Genomic DNA, 10,424 nt, shown 5'->3' with positions numbered 1-10,424 from the left:
GCATTAGAGGGATTCCATGAGAAATCGACCGACCGCAAAATATGACCATAGTCGAGTCGAACGAAACTTTACAGTTGTGTTCGGTTTATGAATCTACATGATTTTCTCTGCCAATTGCAATATTTTGATACAAGAGCAATTTTTCAAAAGGGCATATACGTTTCTACGTGCATCAATTTCAAAATTTATTTATTCGATTACTCTATTTTACAGTAAAATTATATGAGAACAAGTTACAGGGAATGAATACTTCTGCACGAGAAAAATATAAACTGAAAAAAATATTGTGTCATTTTTCACAAAAACAAAAATTTTTGTTAAAAATTCAAATTTCAAAAAAACCCATTTTTTCTAATTTTTGATATTTTGCTAACAAAAACATAAAAAGAAAAGAAACATTTTGAATGTGATTTCATTACTTATCAGCAAAAAAGTTTTTTAACAACAACTTCATACATGTTTTTAAATTTCATACTAATTGATCATTCTAAATCAAAATGAATTTAACAAATATCTTCCAAAAGGCAATAGTTTTCGAGATATTTGGAATTCTGCTACAATAAAAACAATTAATTGGTATAATTGTGTCCTTTTTAAAAGTTATTCGCGTTACCCCATCATAACATGACAAAAATCCAATGTTTATCGTTTTAAAGACATAAAAAAAGCTTTTTATGGAGAAGCTTTCAATAAAAAAGTTTTCGTAACATCAACTTTTGGCAAGAATAATTCATTCTAATTGCAGACAAAAATACAATTTTATTTTTGAATATGATTCTAAACGCCATTTTAAATCAAAATGCTCATAGCAAAATTATTCTGAAATGTAGTAGTTCTCGAGATATTCTAAATTTTGTTTTGACAACACAATTATTTTGTTTTATTACGACCTTTTCATAAGTTATTCGTGTTTCTCAATCAATAGTAATTGGTTTTTCGTAAGGCCCATAGCATTTCCTGTAACTTTTCCATTGGCAGCAAGGTTAAGTTTTTGTTGACAAAATATAAAAAATTATAAAAATTGTTTTTTTTTGCAATTTGAATTGTTAACATAAATTTTTGTTTTTGTCAAAAATTACACATTTTTTCAGTTTATATTTTTTTCGTGCAGAAGTATTCTTTCCCTGTAACTCGTTCTCAGATAATTTTACTGTATAAAATAGGGTAATTGAATAAACATATTTTAAAATTAATGCACGTTGAAACGTCTACGCCCTTTTAAAAAATTGCGCTTTTGTCATAAATAATCTTATTGACTGTGGAAAATATTTAGTCTTCCATTCCGGTTAAACCTGTAAAGTTTCATCGGAATCTAAGATGGTCGGTCACGATTTTAGAGATTTTCGGACGGATCTTCGTGTAATTCCTTATTACTGAAATTGAAATGAATGGTACCGCTCATATTGATAGGTTAGAGTAATTTTGATGTTCCACTTTGAAAACAATTTTTGGCTATTTTTACCTATCAATTAAGATAATGGACACTTCATCTTTCGAGTGTTTAAGTAAATTCATTTTCCGTTAGTCTATATCCACACTGAGTACCGATTTACCTCTCACGAAGGAATACATGACAAAGATTTTTAACTTCAAAAAATCCCAACGACTTCTGCTGAGAATGAACGCAAACCCACTAAGTTGAGAAATAGCCAGGCTTGCCCCTGCACTACTGTTGCCATTGTTGAAATGTTAATTAATTGAATTGGGGGAGTGCTAGTATAACTTAAAATGTAAATTAAAAATGCACAGAACGTCTGTCGAATTACGCAACAAACCCCTAACATGCCAACAATCCGTATGAATAGAAAAAAATATATATTTCAACGAACCGTTATTTCCATGACTGCAATAAGGATCAGATATCAACTCAACAAAATGATAATAACTTTCATAAATTAACTGAGATCATGTTACGTTTCTCAACGGTACATGGACATTCGCCTAGTGGTGAAAATCCGAAATTGTGAACGGCTTCCATTCTCATTTCTAGATTTTCACTGACCACCATTCGCAACATAATTTATATTCTATCGGGATCAATATCAAAGCGTTTGTGTCATCCTATTTTACTAATACCGAGCTGATGCGATAAATTCGCATTTATCACAAAACATCGAGAAATCGATCAGAAACCTGTCACCTGATACGTCCAGATAGGCTCACTCACGCACTTCTTCTTCTTCTTACTATGGCACACCAGCAGCGACGTAGCGAGTTCAGGGGTGGCACTCGAAAACCGACAAATGCACGATGGAAAAATAATCATAACACAAAAATTGATCCCCTCATTTACAATGTGACAGATGAAACACTTTCATCGTGCAACGGTTAAACCTCCCGGGGCCAATTCTTACCCTCTTCATATTTTCAAGCATGAAATAAATCAGCGTCTCACGACCTTACTTATAAGATATGTCAGTGCTAGGGTGTTTGAGCCTCTTTCCATTCTATTAGTCAGGGTGCCATACTACTTTATGTATTACTCTGCCTACCATCGATGGATATTGCTTCAAATAGTATTAATATCATTGCTTCGTTTAAACCGGTTCTAATTTTGCATCAAATCCATATAATAACAGAATTGGAATAAAAATGTAGAAGAACTTGTGTTTAAGCGAAACGAAAATTCAAATTTAATACCTCTTATTCAACCCACCATTTCGGGAAAGATGTTGAACAGAGATAGCAGACTCTAATCTAACTCATGTGTTCAAATGGGTGGGATGAATGAATGGGTTGTGATTATTGAAGGAACAGTTACCTTATGGTGTCTGGTAGGTGTGTTTAATGATTGCTCATCGAAGAACAAGGAGGCTTGATTCTATTTAGTAAATTCGATAAATTTCATCAATCGTTCCACAGCGGGATTTATTTTTCGGGTTAGACTTGCCAAGTTTTAGCTATACATATCGACAAAACTGATCAAATTTTTGCGTACATATTCGTGTAGTATGTTTAACCTTCCTTTTTAGAAGCCTGCTTTAAATATATATATATATATATATATATATATATATATATATATATATATATATATATATATATATATATATATATATATATATATATATATATATATATATATATATATATATATATATATATATATATATATATATATATATATATATATATATATATATATATATATATATATATATATATATATATATATATATATATATATATATATATATATATATATATATATATATATATATATATATATATATATATATATATATATATATATATATATATATATATATATATATATATATATATATATATATATATATATATATATATATATATATATATATATATATATATATATATATATATATATATATATATATATATATATATATATATATATATATATGTATATATACGGGACAAAAAAGATGCAAACTTGAAATCGACCTTCACGGATTTGAACAAAATTTGGAGGAATTGTTCATCTAGGGCCAATATATAAAAACCCAAATTTTTGTGTCAATTGAACCACCCCTCGGGTCATGGGAGCACCCCCGTTTTGGCAAATTGCCAAAACCCTTGATTTTCTTTTGATCATATCTCCGGTTCTATTTACTCTAGAATCAAACCACAAGATGGCTTTTGAAGAAAATTGTTCAAGAAGTCTATAAAAAATATTATTTTTTGCCGACAGTGTTGCCAACTATGCAATTTTTTCAGTTAAATGTTAAAAGTAATTTTTTCTCCCAATACGAATATTTTAATTTTGAAAATTTTAATGCCATCATTTCTTGTCTACTTCACGAAAAATTATGTTTGAACTCAAAATACTCAAGTTGGTTTTTTTGTGTTGTGCGCTTGCGTTTTTATATGGGAAATTGAGGATTTTTCTCTTCAAAACGGTGTATCTCAGGATGCGCTCATATTATATTGGGACGATAAGTGTTTTTTATGTAAAAATGTCTGAGGAACGCGATGGCATTAAAATGTTCAAAATTAAAATATACGTGTTGAGAGAAAAATTAACTTTTAATATTTAACTGAAAAAATTGCATAGTTGGCAACACTGTCGGCAAAAAATAATAATTTTTTATAGACTTCTTGAACAATTTTCTTCAAAAGCCATCTTGTGGTTTGATTCTAGAGTAAATAGAACCGGAGATATGATCAAAAGAAAATCAAGGGTTTTGGCAATTTGCCAAAACGGGGGTGCTCCCATGACCAGAGGGGTGGTTCAATTGTCACAAAAATTTGGGTTTTTATATATTGGCCCTAGATGAACAATTCCTCTAATGAACAGATGAACAATTCCTCTAAATTTTGTTCAAATCCGTGGAGGTCGATTACACGTGCCTTGATCACTTCGCATGGAATGACCCACACTATCCGACAAAAACTTGGAATCGCTTCAATAAGTATTGCAACACGCTGAATATTGCGAAATCTCGAAAAGTTTAGCATCATCTTAAAAGGGAAAATTTAGATTGCCATATCTCGAGATCCGGTTTAAGCTCAAAGCTACTCTAGTGAGAATGTGAATTTGTGCATTTAAACTTGTTTTATCTCGCTTCTCTAACGACCTATATAGTTCATGTCTTCAGCAAAGTTGGCCGTATATAATTGTCATTTTAGTTCAGTACACTGTTGCCACGTTGCGCTAGTATATATGTATAATGGGGCATTGTAATTTTGTCATACGAGTAATTCTGACTACCTATAAATTTCGTTGTTTTAGATAAGTTTGTAACAGGACAAATACTGTGTTTATAGTGATTTGTTTAATTTGGAACTCTGTCACCAGGGGACGATAGAGTATAAATAAAATAATGAACTTTTGAACTTGTTATATCCAAATATTGCTCCTTTCAGAAGCCATGCAAATGACCTCGAGTAGCAGGAAAGCTGGTAAAAATTTACCTCGCCAGCTTAATCACCCGATCTAAATCCTTGGAGCTTCCTTGGGATGCGTCGTATTTTGATGTAAAATTAGTATTTTTGCAGTGTTAATAAGAATGTTCGAATAATATAAATGAAGAATTGAGGTATGCAGGGCAGTAATCAATGATGATGTAGTACATTTTGATGACGTTAAAATATAAATACGCCACGGACAAAACAAGTTTTGCCAATCTAGAAATAGCCATTCACATTCAACTTGAGAAAAAATAATTTCAGACTATGACACTACCGTATCGCTATGCGAAAAGGTAATGTGCTTTTCTGACAACAAATTGTACCAATGCTAGATAAAACTTAAAGATGAAGTTTAACCTAGATAACAATTTCTACAGAGTTGTAAGCTCTATTATAGACCAAGCATACAGAAGCCATTTGCTCTTTAGATAGTATGCTAGTTGATTTTTTGTTGAAAGCATTATAAGGCAATCGTTTGTATCTGATCAGAATGCAATAACATAATTATAACAGAATGTTATTGCATGTTTTCGTAGTAAGCGGTGTTATAAATTTGGTCTTGTTAGTAATTCAAATAACAGAAATTTATAACAAGCGACAATATACGATATAGCATTGAAATTTTGCTGTTATGTGTTTCTAACCTTTCCATTTGCGAAAGGCAAGTTAAGATTTAATAACACACCGTTTACTTTAACCAAATTGTCTAGGGGTAGCAAAATAGTATATCAATCGGCCGATACGAATTGTGGTCGAAAGCTATGAACGACTACCACTATTGCTTCTCTCCAGTTTCGTTGACTAATGCTCTACTGATTGTATAATCTTAATTCTACTCTTCACTGAATACGGCAGATTCTTAAAAAATGAGTTCGATTATGTCTGACCCAAGACCCATTGTTCATGCAAAAACACTAGTGCACCTTTGAATTTATCGATAAATGTGAGTGAATTGTGTAGTTCACCGGCGATTGTGCACTTGTTATGCGTGTTTGTTCACACCAACCAGTCGATAGTCTGTATCCTTCCCTCTGTTAAGAAAAAATTTAGTGCACGTCCTTAAGCTAAGGATGCAATTCCTTAGCTTAAGGACGTGCACTAAATTTTTTCTTAACAGCAGGAAGGATACAGATTAGTTGATACGCCAACCGCAGAAGATCCTATGTGAAATCGCAAACCGCTTTTTATCTCGTGGATATCGGTCTTATCACATGTCACTAATCACTAATTAATCCACAAACAGATCATTCGTTTTCGGGCGCTCGGTCGAGACACAAGTGTTTTATTATCCGTTTAGCAGTGTGTAGCGACAAAGAGTAGTGCTAATCCGCGTTCAAGGTTATCTTGCGCACCCTTCGCCTCAACGAGGTTTCGGAATTTTTTCCCTTCTTTTGTGTTTCTGTTTGTGAGTACCGCCAGTGACCAGTGAAGCAGAGTTTTTCTAGTAAGCCGTCTGGATACCGTTATACACACACAGTTAAGTACAGTTATTTTATACGTTTCCCCTTCTTGGTTCTCCTACTAACGTGCACTGGACAATAGGCCGGTGCAAAAATGACTTCCCCTGACGGCGGTTCATCTCTAGGTGAGATGGACGTCGAAACAAAATCGGCTCCCCGGCTAAAAGTATATCCAAGCTCGGCCGGCTTCGTGATCTTCTCCCGGGCCAAAGACAAAAAGTGTTTGAATCTGTTGCTGATTTCTCGACTTCTGTTGGATTGGTATTCGGCCGTGACAGAAATATCAAAAATTCGCTTCGGGCTGTTGTTAACAGTTTAAATCAGGCAAATGATATGCTGGCTACGGGCCCTTTACGAAGGAATACAGGGTCTATATTCCAGCTAACAGGGTTGAAGTCTGCGGGGTAGTCTCCGATTGGAGTATGAGTTGCGAGGACCTGCTGAAACATGGGACTGGCTGTTTCAAAGACCCTATGCTTAAGCCAGTGAAGATACTGGAGTGCAAACGTTTGCATACAGCATCAGTCGCAGCTGACGGGAAGAAAACATACGTCAACTCAGGCTCTTATCGGGTTACCTTCGCTGGTTCTGCTCTACCTAACTACCTCTTCTTTGGTAAGCCTCTCTGTGCCGCGGATCATCAACTGTACTAATTGCAAACAATGGGGATATTGTAGCAATAAGTCCCGTTGTGGGATATGCGGTGGGAATCATGCGGATGATTCCTGTGGAAGGGATGTCGAAAAGTGTCTTTACTGTGGGAGAAACCCACATGATCTCGATTCATGTCCTGCGTACAAACAGCTCGGGGAGAATCTTAAGCGTTCCTTTCAGGGACGCTCAAAGCGATCTTTTGCAGAAATGCTTAAGATAGCTACGCCACCTGTATCTACGAACTTCTATACCAACTTTGCGATGTTACACTCACATGCAGTTTTCCTTACAGGACATACCATGTGAAGATTCCCTCTCGAGAGAAGTGGTTATCTGGCTATATGGAGAGACAACAACTAACGCAAGTACCCCGTTACACTGACGGTGATCTGATGGAGAGACGTGCTGGTGCTGGTGTCTACTGTCGTGAAATGAGATTTGAACAATCTCACTAGCTAGGTAGATACTGTACTGTATCAGAAGCGCAAATCTTCGCGATAATTTGCGGGGTACAATCAGCCCTTCAACAGACAAAGTCAAATTCTTCTGCTCCGATAGTCAGGCTGCAATAAAGGACATTAGCTCAGATAAATCGCGGTCCAAGCTATTGATCGCGTGCCGAACCCAAATCGAAGAACTAAGCATTGTTAACACTATCTACCTTGTCTGGGTGCCCGGACATTCCGGTAATACTGGAACTGAATGGGCTGACGTTTGAACCCGGGTAGGTGCAGCGGTTGACTTCGTTGGTCCAGAGCTCACGCCGTCAATTTTGACAAATTGAAAACAGCAAAAATACGGTCCTGGGCTTTGTCCGAGCATCGCAATTGTTGGCGAAATTTACAAACGTGTCGCCAAACGAAAGCGTTCCCAGAACAACCGTGCCCAGTGATTTCGAAAAATTCTCGACATTTTTCTAAACTCCACTGCGGCATGCTGACCGAGGCCTAAACCGGTCACTGCAAACTCAATTATCGCATGGCAACTATTCAGTTCACTGAGGAATTTTCATGTGATCTTTGTGAGTCCGACTACGAAGCCTCGTATCATCAGATATGTAGCTGCCCAGCAGTAGCACAATTGCGATTTCTAGTTTTCGGCCATCCTTACATAGACGACACCGTGTTGGGACGACTAAAACTTATACTAAAGTTTCTTATCCAATGTGGTGGAGAGCTTTAGGCTTACTCGCAAGTGATTTGAGCTACTTGTGACTTTAATTTATTTTCTGTTTATTTTGAAGTCCACCCTCCTCCTATTCCTTTCCTTCCGCTGAGAAAATGATGAGAAGACACTGCACGGCACAAATCCCCGACTACATACGGGAGCGTGTCATTTGATCCAATATATTCTGATTCCTGATAGGCTTTCTGAATATCTTGCCCAAGTATAAGCCTCCGCTGCAGAAAGAAAATTTTATTGTATTTTGCTAGTTTTAATTGCTCAATCAAATAATATCTCTGGGTTAAAACTTGTCCTAAAAATCATATCTTTTGTTCGCTCCCCTTCTCCACTCTCGCTTAATAAGAGTCAACTATTCCTCTTATAAAGCGAACTGTACTTCTGGTTTCAAGTCAGATGTAAAAGGGTTTTCATGAAAAATTTATTCCCTCTCTTGTATATCGAATTGTGTTCCTAGTTTTATATTAGCTGTATATTTGCTTTTAGATTTAATATAAAAAATTATTTCAAAATTGTAATCTCCTAGTTATAAGATTTTTTTAATACGCAAAATATTAAATTGGCACCAACAAGCTAACGCAATATATTGTAATGTATTATGAACCCTTCTCTTGTAAATATTTAGAACATAAATTTATTGTTTCTATTGTTACCATTTGCATAAGTAGGGGGCGGTGGGGGAGTTGTGGACCATGGGGAGTTGTGGACCATGTGACGTAGCATTATATGGGGGAGGGGGGAGTTATGTATTTTGTGATGATGTGTGACGACAGGGGGGTAGGGGGTCATGTCATGCTACGTAGCTTTTTTAAAGGGTAATAGAATAGAATTTTTAAAGAAAATTTACGGTGACAAGGGGGGGGGGGCAGAGTTACCGTCAAGCTACGTAATTACCGGGGGGGGGGGGGGTCTTTAGAGGTTTGTGACGAAATACTACGATGGGGGAGGGGGTTGTTAAAAATCACTCAAAAAATGCTACGTCATTTATGGATCATCCCTTATTATTAATTCACGACAATTTTATTAACGTTGTACAACTTAACACGGAGTGCCGAAAGTTTTTCTGAATCGGAGTGTGTATCTTCGTCGCGAGCGGTTGACTCTCGTAGAGCTCCCTTCGAGTCGGTTAATTTTCATTTTACTGCCTCCCGGTTATCGAAAGTGTGAATAACGGTGCAATTTAACGATTATACATAGTTAAGTGGCTTATAAAAGCATTTTTCGGCATATTTTCGACTGACGCGAGTGGTGACAGTTTGTGAAAATCGAATTCCGGCAAATGAAAAAAAACTTTCCCTCGCATTACGGGCCGTCAATTCCCGATGAAAGGACAATAAAAGTGCTTAGAAAACATCTAGAAACACAGTGTACATTCTAAAAATAGTGAAAAATGCTTTTTCAGAGAAAAAATTTCGAAAGTGGAAAAATTGGCATATTCAAATAATTGGCGTTTCACCAGCGACTAGCGACTACCAGGTGTCGCCCCAAAATTCTTCGCCCGAAAAATAGGTGGCAAACCAGCCGGTCGGTGCTCAGCTAATTTCGTCCGCGTCCCTTGTCACCTATTTTTATTGGGTGTTTCATCGGCGGTGCTATCTTTGAAAATGAGCTGCCTTGGATATTCAATTGTTTTTTTACTTTCTTATTATATTGCAAATGAGTAGAGGTTTTGATTCTTTTATATTCGTGATTGCAGATATTTTGTCGCATGTAAATTTTGGGTGTTCGTTGATGTGATGGCACTGTAAGGGAACACGTAGCTGCCGGTCGGCCAACTTTTCTTTGGACTGAGCAAACTAATTTCTATGTTTGTTTTATCAACCGGGGAACTGATCCACAGAGCATTCAATGTGCTTAGGGAAAACACATGACCTAATTTGAGTGGAATGATGACTTCAATCATGTATAAGGTTTGAGAATCGACAATTCGCGAGAGGGATCGGGGACCGGTTGTCAGTTACCTTCAATTGTGTCAGCACGAAGAATAAGTGTTTTGCTGTCATGTTCATTGGTTAGCTTTCAATTCTATCTCATGCCTCCACGCGAGTCTAGGTCTATTGATGACATTTGGTCCTTAGACCGGCGATGACTGGGTGCTGTCGGCCTTCTGCCGATAGTGGCAGATTGAGAGGGTGCGGGCGGATCTAGCCGAGAAGACCGTAAAATTGAATAGTTGTTCAGAGGTCGGCTCTAATGGGACTTTGATTTGACTCGTATCGATGATCGCGGGTCAAT

The sequence above is a fragment of the Topomyia yanbarensis genome, chromosome 2 (genome assembly GCF_030247195.1).
Source record: "Topomyia yanbarensis strain Yona2022 chromosome 2, ASM3024719v1, whole genome shotgun sequence".
NCBI lineage: Eukaryota > Metazoa > Arthropoda > Insecta > Diptera > Culicidae > Topomyia > Topomyia yanbarensis.
The sequence above is the reverse complement of the archived record's forward strand: the minus strand, read 5'-3'. Positions refer to the sequence as shown.